Source organism: Oncorhynchus mykiss, chromosome 17 (assembly GCF_057628025.1).
Source record: "Oncorhynchus mykiss isolate SJ-2025 chromosome 17, ASM5762802v1, whole genome shotgun sequence".
NCBI classification, from domain to species: domain Eukaryota; kingdom Metazoa; phylum Chordata; class Actinopteri; order Salmoniformes; family Salmonidae; genus Oncorhynchus; species Oncorhynchus mykiss.
This window is the reverse complement of record NC_143038.1, coordinates 65697449-65709919: the sequence shown is the minus strand read 5'-3', so window position 1 is coordinate 65709919 and position 12471 is coordinate 65697449. Positions and strand designations below refer to the sequence as shown.

General features: G+C 42.4%; 1 long non-coding RNA gene across 2 annotated transcripts; it reads left to right on the top strand.

The window, feature by feature from the left end:
• On the top strand, positions 1-10584 carry LOC149976228 (uncharacterized). 2 transcript variants are annotated; one of them, XR_016488079.1, is made up of 2 exons: positions 1-976; positions 9675-10584. It is a non-coding gene; the product is annotated as an uncharacterized LOC149976228 (long non-coding RNA). The 2 variants fall into 2 exon arrangements; XR_016488078.1 differs by lacking the exon at positions 1-976 and adding an exon at positions 1614-1764.
• The last annotated feature ends 1887 nt before the right edge of the window (positions 10585-12471 follow it).

The following is a 12471-nucleotide window of genomic DNA, read 5'->3' as shown; positions in this document are numbered from 1 at the left end:
GCTGGTGAGCAGGAAGAGAGAGACACAGAGAAAGACTTGTAAAGGGAGTATTCTCCAGTTCCTCTCTGCGCTCGCTCCTGAAGTTTTGGCAACCTTATTTCTTTCTAGATAATTGTTAGGGTTTATTAAAAGGGGAATCTATACAAGAAAACATAAAACACATTGGGAGGAGTGTGTATGAGGATTGAGATACATTGAAGGACAGAAATCAATGAGAAAATAACAAAAGAGCAGAAGATGTCAAAGAGAGAGAGCTGCCCGGGATAATGCCTGCGAAAAGAAGAGCATCATGACATCACAGAGAGCAGCCCGGGATAATGCCCGAGAAAAGAAGAGCATGATGATGTTGCACAGAGAGCTGCCCGGGATAATGCCTGAGAAAAGAAGAGCATGATGATGTCACAGAGAGAGCTGCCCTGGGTAATGCCTGAGAAAAGTAGAGCATGATGACTCACAGAGAGAGCTGCCCGGGATAATGCCTGAGAAAAGAAGAGCATGATTATAGTTCTTGCCTGCAGCACTTGTTTATCTGACATACTGTATGTGTCTATGTCTCTCTCTGGTGGACATACGGGGGAGGAAGGGGGGAGACACTTTTTGGCACAGTGACACTGGATTATTTTGGTGACTTAGATTTTTCTTGGCATGGAGTCCCACGGAACTCTGTCATTGTATTTATTTTACTACTGCCGTCTTTTCCCAGAAGTTTTCCTCACCCTCAGTGTTGCTTCAATTCAAAACAAAGACACAGGCAGGTGCAGAACAGCTACAGACAGTGTGTAATGACTACCGAAAATGGGAATCGTGAGGCATGTACTACCTGGGACTGATGCCAACTGCTGACAAAAGGCTTCACTGCACGCTCTGCAGTCTTTAACTCCTCCTCTTCTTCTCCTCAAATGCAGCGGAGATCTCCAGCATTGACTTGTTTTGATATAATAAGTCTGGCAAAGCTTTTTGGGGTGCAAGAACCGATGTGAGTATTTAATTCTGATACCTATCTCCGCATTTGTGTGTTTTTTCCTGCTCCCTCTGCCTCAGTGTGTTACTGTGAGGTGTGTTGATGATGATAGACTGTCAGTCTCTGGGTTTAAGGGCCTTGTGGGGTGACTTTGTTTCATTGTTCCTTACAGACACTATTTTAGAGAGGATTTCAAAGTTCAAGAGCTCAGTTTACGCTATCGAACACTTTCAGTTCTAAGACAAAATATGATTTTGAGCAGGCTGTTGTGACCTCATGTGCACTCTCTCTCTCTGTCTCTCGCTCTCTATCTCTCTCTCTCTGCAGCTGGACCAAAGTGGACAGGGAGATAGGAGGGCAGGGAGAGAGGAGGGCAGCGAGAGAAGAGGGTGGGGAGAGAGAAGGGCAGGGAGAGAGGAGGGCAGGGAGAGAAGAGGGCAGGGATAGAAGAGGGCAGGGATAGAGGAGGGCAGGGAGAGAGGAGGGCAGGGAGAGAAGAGGGTGGGGAGAGAGAAGGGCAGGGAGAGAGGAGGGCAGGGAGAGAAGAGGGTAGGGAGAGAGGAGGGCAGGGAGAGAGGAGGGCATGGCAGAGACTGCTCTCAAGCCCCAACCCCTGTTCGAGTGGGGTTGCTCGCCAGCACGCCGCTCAGCCTTTCCCTCATTCTGCAGGGGAAAGAGAGGGATGTGGAAACGCGCTCTCCTCTCTTTTCTTCCCACCCTTTTTTCTCCACCAACTTGGCCTGTTCCCCTCGGGTCATGTCTGCCGAGATCCCTGCTCTGTCCTTTACAAAATCTACCTCCAGGTATTTCCATGTTTAATACTGCTTCTTAGCCAGCGCCCTGCGACTCTATTTTTTCCATTTACCTCTTCTTTACTCCTATCTTTTATCTTTTATATTTTCCTCTTTTACACCATAATCTTCCTCCTGTACACGTGTCTGCCTCGCCACCCGCCGCCTAATAATCTCTGCCATTACTGAACGGTAGAAATTAAGCATATTTTTTTGTATAAAGAGGTAAAGAGAATTAGCTAGACGACGAGCATGTTATGCACTTTGTTAACCCAGTGAAGTTTGATACAGAGATAGCTATTCACTTCAGGGTCAAACGTTTAGCGCATGAGGCAGCCGCTCAGGACGATATGCAGTCTTTTATATCGAATGTGATGGACAGCTTTGTTCGTGTAGGACGTTTTAGGTAGAACAGTCACCCGAGGATAAAGACATAGGCCTCTTAGTGGTCTCATGGCTGGCTCTGGCCTTTCTGGCTTTTAGTGAACAATAACAATGGATGCATCGTTACGAGGAAAAGGAAGCCTAACCACACTACTATGCCATGAATCCTATAGCCCTAAACAGAAACAAACTGCACCAGCGCTGCCTCTCCAAGGTTTAAAAGGGAAGTACTTTGAGATGAAAGGACTTTGGCATATTTACACTGCGGTTTCCCTTTCTCGCAGAATTCAATTCCATAAGGTTTAAAACATAGTGAAAAATAGGCAACCAGTCTCCTGCATTGTCTGTTGTGGAGGAAACACTATACAAACACTTTACAATTGGTATACTATACAATACTATACAAACACTATACAATTGGTATACTATACAATACTATACAAACACTATACAATTGGTATGATCAAAAGAACCACAATAGAGCAGCTCTATAGTGAACATAATAAAGTCAACAAGTTGGCTCTAGTATTATGGACAGTTTTGTTATTTTGATTATATTCAGAAATTCAACGTCACTTGCAATGTGTCTGTAACGTATATACTGTATGTCTGCACACACAAACAGTTACGATGTGCTGATGTTTTGGATGATTTGATATATAAAAAATATTGAGACCCTGATCTTAAGGTTTTTGCATTGACTATTACATCACATCTAAAAATATAACAATTTAGAAAGCCCTGGTGGCTGTGTAACACAAAAGCTCTCTCTACCAAATGTGTTAAAATGTGAAACAGAGATGTCAAACTAAATTACAACATTAAATGAGCTGATAAGGAATGGGGGGACGACTTCTTTGGTAACTAACGGTATGTTAGTTACCGCTGTTACCTACAGACCTGTCCAGAAACCAGTACGAACCAGATAATTCTGATGCAAGCAATGTTCGATGCATGAAGGGGTTCGTATGATTTTCGGGTCTCAATTTCAGCATTTCTGCACTCACAAAGTAGCTTTAAGTTGTTGTTGTTGGCATGTCGCAATTAAGATCGTGCAGAAACGATCACGTTAATAGAAGAAGAAGAAAAAGGTCTGGATTGATGTTGAAGTGGCTCGTGGTCATTATCAGTAGCTCTACTTTCAACAAAGGGTCGTCAAAAGTCGCCATTTTGTCAGTGCACGTACGCTTACTACAATGTGCAGCATTAATAAATTGCTCATGTAGCCAAGGCCTACACTCTCAAGGCCTACACTCTCCAGTTTTAGAATATTACCTACAGTCTATTATTTGGTTAGTGTGCGAGTGTGTTTGTGTCTGATGGTGTGTATGTGTGTGTTTGTGCGTGTGTGTGAGAAAGAGAGAGAGCATGTCATACAGAAAGCCAAAGCTACAGTAAGAGAGAAATATAAAAAAAGAGGTGGGGGCAGGGAAGGTGGGGAAGAGACAGAAAACGAGCTCCTCCTCCCCTTGTTCGTTGCGTTCTCCTCAGATGAACTTGTCATGTTACTTGATGATGTGTTCTTTTGGAAGCCAGGCCATTCATATCCCCTGTTATTTGTGTCTCCTCCCCCCGGTTACAGTGACCCACTGGTTACCAGGAACAAAGTCTCATTGCCTACATCAGGAACTATAAGCATACTCAAACAATCTGATTTGATAATACTTGAAGGCCAATGAGAAGTAAAAAAATAACAATATTGAAAGTAATGTTTAACTCTGATGTATCCAACTGCTACAAAATCGAGGGAAAAGTTCTGGATTTAAGTGAACATATTGTATTGTTAGATGGAAACAGGAGTAGACCATATAACCTGGCTCTGAAAAAGAACAATAGGTGTTGTCCGAACAAATTAAATCAAATCCAACTGTATTTGTCATATGAGCCGAATACAAAATGTCTAGACCTTACCGTGAAATGCTTACCAACAGTGCAGTTCAAGAAGAGTTAAGACAAATAAAATAAAAAGTAACAAAATAACATAACAATAACGAGGCTATATACAGGGGGCACTGGTACCGAGTCAGTGTGCGGGGGTACAGGTTAGTTGAGGTAATTTGTACATGTAGGTAGGGGTGAAGTGACTATGTATAGATAATAAACAGCGAATAGCAGCGGGGGGTAAATGTAAATAGTCCGGTGGCCAGTTGATTAATTGTTCAGCAGTCTTATTGTCACGCTCATCGAAAGGAATGGACCAAGGCGCAGCGTGGTGAGCGGACGTTTTAGTTTATTTATAATGTCGCCAACAAAACAAGAAATAACAAACGACGTAAAGCTACGTAGTAGTGCTCGCAGGCCACTACACATAGACAACTACCCACAATCACAGGTGGGAAAAAGGGCTGCCTAAGTATGATCCCCAATCAGGGACAACGATAGACAGCTGCCTCTGATTGGGAACCACACTCGGCCAGAACTAAAGAAATAAAGAACATAGAATCCCCACCCATATCACACCCTGACCAAACAAATAGAGACATAAACAAGCTCTCTAAGGTCAGGGCGTGACACTTATAGCTTGGGGGTAGAAGCTGTTATGGAGCCTTTTGGCCCTAACAGCTTATAAACTTGAATTCAGTATAAGACCGTAATTGTCAAATTTGGTATCAATATTCATAAGGCCTGTACGATATTAAATTCTTTGTTTTCTTTTGAACAAATCTATGGGGATGAATATTGAACAAAGTGAAAGATGTTTCCATTAAATGTTAATCAATCATCTAGGTCTGTTCATGATTTAGTGCAGTTAGTTCCTGCATGTTATTAGTGCTCCAACAAATAGGGGTTGCTATGCCACGCTACACTGAGGCCTCCAGAGACCACAGGATGGAGTCAAACAAGGTCAACACCAGATATACTTCCTGTTTGGGGCCCGCTATTTTTGCAACCAGGACATTATCGTAGGACAGAGACGATTTACTTGATGAATAAATTCTGTCGTTGTCAATGTAGGGAACAGAAGTAGGCTACTGTACTATACAAAAGTGTACTTGCTTTAGTCTAGACATATAGTGTTTAGGTACCATACTAGGCTCAATAGGATATATAGTATATCTATTCTGGAGGATTTTTCAACTCACCTGTACTAGGCTCAATAGAAAACTGAACTGAGAAGAAAAGATGTGGAGCCTGAGTCTGGTATTAGCAGAAAGGGTAGACTGGAGAGTTGGAACATGAACACGAGGAAGACACTGAACGTTGACTACTTGGCTATGGGAAAGGAGAGGCACACCACGTCCATAGTACTGTACTGAACAATATGGTGGTATTTTTGTTGTTGTTGCAGAGGTTGGTTATGTACATGCATACTTAAGATTGGAAGTAAATGCTGATTGACTCAAACAGTACACTGGCTTAATAATGCTGACTGATTTAAAGCAAATCATTTTTTGAAAGCAGTATTGTCAGATCAACTCTGTCATACACTGTTTGCCTACTGGTGAATTGATCAACTGATCTCTTCTAATTCCATGTTAGATATATGTGAATACTAAATGATTGACGTGCTTTTTTCACCATTGATTTCATGCTTGAAAACATTGTTCATAATTGATAGGATGTGTCTTGAAACAGACACTAAATAACGTATTGTTCTACATAAAATGGGCTCAAAACATTAACAGAGGCAGATGCTTGCAAACGGGCGAACTCAACGTGATAATAGCCACTTCCTTTTCAATCATTACCATACTGAAGTGGCAGGCGAACAAAGTGTTTCTAATTGTAAAGCGGAAAAAACTGTTTACATTAATTAGGCAGAAGATCATTGTAAATTCCTGGCAAATGGAGAGAGAGAGGGAAAATCAACAGGATGTGTTACAGATAGTCTCAACGGATGGAGCACACAGACAGGATCAGTCTTTAACTGCATTAGCTCTACCCCTCTCTCTGGACATTTCTCAGAATTGAAAACTTGAGCACAGGATCTAGCTGATGCTGCGACAGTGTAAGTCTGGTTCGATGCCATAGTAGTTATGGTATTGTTACATGCACGTCTTTGTTTTTTTACATGGCAGACTCCCATTGCTTCGGTGCCAATATTCCCCTCCCCCTCCCCTGTCAGTGGCGAGCATCGCCATGCTCCCTCCACTACATCAACTGCTTTTTGGTTCATTGAGATTCAGCCTGGCACACAGACAATGCCCATTTCTTGGCACAGGATATTGAAGGGAGAAGCGTACAAGATTCTACCCCAGTCTCTTCCCTCTCGGTCGTGCCCAGTGTTTTACCGATCCCCGTGGACCTTTGCCAACTCATGTTAGATATTTTTTGTATTGTGCTCGTGGTAAAATACTAATCGCGAGTGATTCGTAATCCAGCTAATCCACAGTATGGAACATTAGAACCAAGTTTGTTATTGCGACGTTGTTTCACTCTGTCCGGGCATCTTTCTATAAGGCGAAACACAGAAACAGCATTTTCTGATGATGTCTTTGTCAGAAAAAGTGTACAGGAGAGGTGACAGGAAGACAGCTCCTCTCTCTTACTTACCACGGCAGCCATTTTCTTTTGTCCAATGAAGTCAGTGAGTGAGAAGCCTGGGATTTGAACAGTTGATAATAAGGATCCAGCTTTTTGCTGATTTAAACTTTTTAATGTTTGTAAGTATTATCTCTTCTCTAAGTTTAAATGTGCCTGTTTTTGTCTAGGTTATATATTATGTGCACAAATATGACTCACTGTCTTGTATGATATTGACATCTACCAAGCCTGCAGATCTGTATTTATATAATTAGGACATACGGTCAAACGGTCATACAGGTAAAACACTTCCAAATATAAATATACTCAATCATATTATGGATTCTCACCGTCAATCCCATCACCTGTTGTCATGTATCCAGTCTTCAGGCTTGACAAAAACCTCTCCCAGAACTATGAGGCCCATCATCCTCATGAAGCACTGTTCAGTGGGAAGTTACTGCCTACCAGCACTTCAAACAGAAGGATGGGTTTCATATAGAAAAATGGAATGCAAAAGGTTGTGTAGCTTCTTCGTACTAAACTTGCTACCAAAACTATACAAGTGATTACTGCAACCTTATCTTTGATCAAGTGTTACCAATGTGCCAATGTGCTACACTTGTTTTCTTAAGATATTTTACCATTTTGAAATTGACCACTATCTTATTTCCTTTGTTAAACTTCCGGTCTGCGGGCTGTGTTGTTAATTATTCATAAACAACCAGAAAATCATCAACATTAGAAATGTGGAGTTACTCCAACAAAATCCAACTGAAAACGCATTTCAAAACGCATTTCTTATTTGACCTTATTAAGACGTCTAAATAGTTGTAAACTCACAGCCTGGAAATTGAATTATTTTTCTCTAACTTGAAAAATGAAATACCTCAAACTAAGGTAAACTTCATAACACATTCATGTATCAAGTTAGGATGCACAAGTTATGGACTCACAAGTTAGGATTCAACCCTAAGCCTTTAATCACTTATTTTTGTCAATAGAAATCAGTCCCCCTCGGTCTGTTTCGTCTATGTACACTGACCAGTCAGAAGAGGCTCTTATTTGGCGTCTAATTAATTCAACATCTCAATTAAGACCTCCACTCCATCCCTGCCCCACTGCCTTCTCATTCTCCCCCACAGAGCAGTCCCTGGCACTCCTGCACACTGCCTCGCAGCCTGCCAAAACATTTCAATCACTGTCTGCCTTAATTAGGCCAAATAGGAATTCAGAATGTTAATGAACTGCCCTGGTGCCTTTCAGAGGCTATGGTTCACATGCTAATTTATGCAAAGCGGCGGGGCCTCTTCATGGTTTGACCATCATCTACCGTAACACTGCCTGAGCTGGCCCAACCCACCCAGCCGAAGCAAGGCCCTGGGGGGTGTGGGCTGCACTGCCCAGCTGGTACTTCAAACCCTAGTTGGCACAGCTAACACTGAGCTCTTTTTCAAAGAGCTGGAAATGGCTTCCACACTGAGAAAAACAACCACATAGTTTTAGGGGGGACATTTGAGACTCTCTTGTTATGGTAGAAATGATAGAAACATCTTTATAGTTCGCTATCAAATACCATGTCAGCAAAAAAACAATGGAATTTGATCAGTTTTCATTCACCTTCATCTCTTCGAAATGATGGACGCTGCAAAGTGGTAAATGTCATTGAGCTTATCCACTCAGATGGGCCTAATAGTGTCACCTTTTACAAGTAAAGCAGTCAGACCCAGCTGAGATCCAATCCAATGAATTGAAAGAAGCAGTGTGAGAGTTTCACAGGTTTCTGCCCCACAAATGTTGTCACTTAAGAGTGCCAAGCAACTCCCTAAAATGGCCAAAGCGCTACTATTTTGTTTTCATCCTGTTCCCTTCCTTCTTTGCATTGCTTGCAGGCTATCCACACAGTTCTGTACACCATATCCACACAGCTCTTTTCACGCTATCCACACAGCTCTGTTGAGGCTATCCACACAGCTCTTTTCACGCTATCCACACATCTCTGTTTAGGCTATCAGCACAGCTCTGTTCATGCTATCCACACAACTCTGTACACGCTATCCACACAGCTCTGTTCATGCTATCCACACAACTCTGTACACGCTATCCACACAACTCTGTACACGCTATCCACACAGCTCTGTACACGCTATCCACACAGCTCTGTTGAGGCTATCCACACAGCTCTGTTCAGGCTATCCACACAGCTCTGTTCAGGCTATCCACACAGCTTTGTTCACGCTATCCACACAGCTCTGTTGAGGCTATCCACACAGCTCTGTTCAGGCTATCCACACAGCTCTGTTCAGGCTATCCACACAGCTTTGTTCACGCTAGAGGGAGGCAACTGGGGGATAAAATTCAGCTTTTTACTTCTGCCTGTTAAACAGCAAGCTACCGTAAGGTTGCAGGGCTGGAAAGAGCCAAGTTTCTAAAGAAAATGGGCACTAATTCCTGGCACAGCTCTCCTTTATTACATGCCAACTTCTCTGAATGCCAGTGAGTTACGTTTTAGACTCGCACAAATTAACATACTTTCCGTAGCGACTGCATTCTTTTGTTATTATTTTGTTCATCTTTTGACCTAAGCTACCTTTAGCGATTCCGTAGCAATCAGATCACATGCCTGCTGTTCTCTATAAGTGTCACAGTGACACAGACACACACCTGTCATTGCCTTAATATGAACTGATGAATCCTCGGGTTCAGCTCCACGGCTCACACAAAGCAAAGCAGTTGAACCAGGCCCAGGTTTAAACATCAGAGCCAAAACCAAAGAGAAAATTGCTCCTTGGAGGTAATTCCCTATAAAACTGTTACCAGACTAACTCTTCAGTCCGTAGTGGGGGATGTCATTTGAATAATCTGGACTTGTGCCGAGTTTCTGTTTGTGCCTGATTATTTAAGTTGGTTATGTGTGTGTGTCTATGTGTGACCATTTGTTTGAATGCAAATATGCAAAGGTGTGTGTGTATGTGTTTATTATGTACAGTAATAATCAACCAATAATCTCTCTCTCTCTCTCTCTCTCTCTCTCTCTCTTTCTCTTTCTTTTTCTATTTCTCTTTCTCTCCCAGATTCCCAGCAGAAGTCCTGACCTCCTCTCCAGGTTGATGATAAATTGAGCACCTGTCCTTGAGACTGAGGTAGTAGATTGAATAGTTGTGGGGTATATGTCCTCCCTCTGACATAACTATACAATCTACTGTCTTTCCTAAGGAGACAGACCAATCGTCAATACCCCTGAAGCTAGACCATTTTCCCCTGGCTGTCCCATCCATCTCCCCAGCCTGGACACCTGCCTGCAACCTGTCTGTGTTCTGTGGGGTAGTTAACAATTAGCATATCACATCCATTCACTGAATGTTCCAGGACAACATGAGGATGTGCAACATTTCCTCTGTTAGACCACCCAATCCTTTATTTGGTTTACAGCGATTGGGGCCAATTGTGATATGGCCCTATTGTGTTTGAGTGAAAGTGTGCTTTAGGGTGAGTGTGTTTGTGTTGTCGCCTCTCGCTGTATGTGTTTGAATGACATTCCCCCCTCATCCGTCAGCCTTTTAGGTGAGTGTGTCCTGGCGAGGTGAGGTAGTAGGTTGTATAGTTTGTGAAGGGATAGAATCCTATTCAGGTGATAACTATACAGTCTATTGCCTTCCTTGAGAGGCACAATGACCGTCCGCAGCGATGAGGAACTCCACAGAAAACTGCTTGTTGAATTCCTCTGCATTTTATGCAATCTTACTGTGGAAAAGCAACAGAGGAAGCACTGGTGTGTTTATTACAGTTTTCTAGCGTCACCTAGTGGCCAAGGAGCAGCAGGACTCCAGAGACATTCGACCGGAAGGTTCCCGTAGGCAGGGGTGGAAAGAGAACTGAAATATCCTACTCAAGGAGGAGTACTGTTACTTTAAGCAATGCAAAATAAAGTGCATAAAGAATAAAGTTGGCAGACTTCAATATACTTCATATTCCAGACATAAACATGTCATTCTTTCACCCTTTCAATCCATCATTCACCCCTCTGTTACATCTTACTTATCCATGGGACCGGCTGACATTCACTCACTCATCCATTCATACTCTTTCCCTCGCCCACTCACTCCCTCACTCACAAACTATCTTTTCCCTCACTCACCAGGGGTGGAAAGAGTACTGAAATATATTACTCAAGTAGAAATACAACAACAACAAAAAAGTACTCAGAAAAGCTACTCAATTACAGTAACGAGAGTAGTTGTAATGAGTTACTTTACACCTCTGCTCATATGTTCACGACTCAGAGCAGAAAGTAAAGAATATGAAATTAACTTAATAGAGAATGCATGAGTTTGACATAATCTAAACTACAGTGGGGCAAAAAGTATTTAGTCAGCCACCAATTGTGCAATTTCTCCCACTTAAAAAGATGAGAGAGGCCTGTAATTTTCATCATAAGTACACTTCAACTATGACAGACAAAATGAGAAAAATAAATCCAGAAAATCACATTGTAGGATTTTTAATTAATTTATTTGCAAATTATGGAGGAAAATAAGTATTTGGTCACCTACAAACAAGCAAGATTTCTAACTCTCACAGACCTGTAACTTCTTCTTTAAGAGGCTCCTCTGTCCTCCACTCGTTACCTGTATTAATGGCACCTGTTTGAACTTGTTATCAGTATAAAAGACACCTGTCCACAACCTTAAACAGTCACACTCCAAACTCCACTATGGCCAAGACCAAAGAGCTGTCAAAGGACACCAGAAACAAAATTGTAGACCTGCACCAGGCTGGGAAGACTGAATCTACAATAAGTAAGCAGCTTGGTTTGAAGAAATCAACTGTGGGAGCAATTATTAGGAAATGGAAGACATACAAGACCACTGATAATCTCCCTCGATCTGGGGCTCCACGCAAGATCTCACCCTGTGGGGTCAAAATGATCACAAGAACGGTGAGCAAAAATCCCAGAACCACACGGGGGGACCTAGTGAATGACCTGCAGAGAGCTGGGATCAAAGTAACAAAGCCTACCATCAGTAACACACTACGCCGCCAGGGACTCAAATCCTGCAGTGCCAGACGTGTCCCCCTGCTTAAGCCAGTTCATGTCCAGGCCCGTCTGAAGTTTGCTAGAGAGCATTTGGATGATCCAAAAGAAGATTGGGAGAATGTCATATGGTCAGATGAAACCAAAATATAACTTTTTGGTAAAAACTCAACTCGTCATGTTTGGAGGACAAAGAATGCTGAGTTGCATCCAAAGAACACCATACCTACTGTGAAGCATGGGGGTGGAAACATCATGCTTTGGGGCTGTTTTTCTGCAAATGGACCAGGATGACTGATCCGTGTAAAGGAAAGAATGAATGGGGCCATGTACTGTGAGATTTTGAGTGAAAACCTCTTTCCATCAGCAAGGGCATTGAAGATAAAACGTGGCTGGGTCTTTCAGCATGACAATGATCCCAAACACACCGCCCGGGCAACGAAGGAGTGGCTTCGTAAGAAGCATTTCAATGTCCTAGAGTGGCCTAGCCAGTCTCCAGATCTCAACCCCATAGAAAATCTTTGGAGGGAGTTGAAAGTCCATGTTGCCCAGCAACAGCCCCAAAACATCACTGCTCTAGAGGAGATCTGCATGGAGGAATGGGTCAAAATACCAGCAACAGTGTGTGAAAACCTTGTGAAGACTTACAGAAAATGTCTGATCTCTGTCATTGCCAACAAAGGGTATATAACAAAGTATTGAGATAAACTTTTGTTATTGACCAAATACTTATTTTCCACCATAATTTGCAAATAAATTCATTAAAAATCCTACAATGTGATTTTCTGGGGTTTTTTTCTTCTAATTTTGTCGGTCATAGTTGAAGTGTACCTATG